This window comes from Chrysochloris asiatica, unplaced genomic scaffold, assembly GCF_000296735.1.
Source record: "Chrysochloris asiatica unplaced genomic scaffold, ChrAsi1.0 scaffold00030, whole genome shotgun sequence".
In the NCBI taxonomy this organism is placed as follows: Eukaryota; Metazoa; Chordata; class Mammalia; order Afrosoricida; family Chrysochloridae; genus Chrysochloris; species Chrysochloris asiatica.
In genome coordinates this window covers 11,285,244-11,286,559 of record NW_006408548.1, presented here as the reverse complement: position 1 = coordinate 11,286,559, position 1,316 = coordinate 11,285,244, and positions in this window count along the sequence as shown.

Below are 1,316 nucleotides of genomic sequence, written 5' to 3'. Positions count from 1 at the left end.
GTCAAACTGTATGCTGAGCACATAATCTGAGAAGCTGGGTTATATGAAGAAAAACATGGCATCAGGGTTGGAGGAAGACTTATTAACAATGTGCAATATGCAGATGATGCAATCTTGCTTGCTTAGAAGTGAAATGTTAAAATATCTACTGATAAAAATCAAAGACCACAGCCTTCAGTATAGGTTGCACCTCAATGTAAAGACAAAAACTCTCACCATTGGACTAATGAGCAACATCCATATAAATGGAGAAAAGATTGAAGTTTTCAAAGACTTCATTTTACTCAGATCAACCATCAGCACTCATGGAAGCAGCAGTCAAGAAATTAAACGATGTATTGGTAGCGTAGTGGTTATGAGTCAGGCTGTCAACCTCAAGGTCAACAGTTTGAAACTTCTAGTGGTTCTGCGGGAGAAAAATGAGGCATTCTGCTCCCATAAAGATTTACAGCCTCGGAAACTCTGTGCAGGATCACTATGAGTCAGAACCGACTCCACGGTACTTAACAACAACATTGCATTAGACAAGGAGCTCTGGTAGCATAGTGGCTATGAATCGGACTGCAAACTGCAAGGTCAGCAGTTTGAAACTACCAACTGTTCTACAGGAGAAAAATTAGGCTTTCTGCTCCTGTAAAGATTTACAGGGTCACTATGAGTTGGAACCAACTCCACAGCACATAACCACCACCATTATGTTAGGCAAATCTGCTGCACAAGACATTTAAAAAATGTAGAAGAGCAAAGATGTCAGTTTGAAGATTAAGGTGCACCTGGCCCCAGCCATAACCTCAAAAACCTCATATTCATGTACTACAGAAGAATTGATACTTTTGAGTTATGGTTTTGTAGGAGAGCATTTAAAGTACCATGTACTAAAAAGAACAAACCAATCTGTTGGAAGAAGTACAGCCAGAGTGCTTGTTGGAAGCCAGAGTCTTCATCTCTCTTACTTTGGACATATTGTCAGGAGGGTCCAATTCCTGGAGAAGGATTGGTAAGTAGAGGGTTGGAGGAAAAGAAGAAGGCCCCCAACTAGACAGACTAGACACAGTGACAGCAGTGGGCTCAAATGTAGCAATGATTGTGTGCTTGACATGAGACCAGGCAGTGTTTCATTCTGTTGTGCAAATGGTCTCTATGAGCTAGTACCGACTCAATGTCAGCTAACAACAATAAAAACACATTGTTTTTCTAAAAATAATAATTCTTAGCATATTGATCATAATTCATAATCTTGTTAATAATTTTTGTCTTATAGCTTATGATGGCTCAATAAAAACTTAGGAAAAAGTATTTAATGGGCTTTTTTTTTT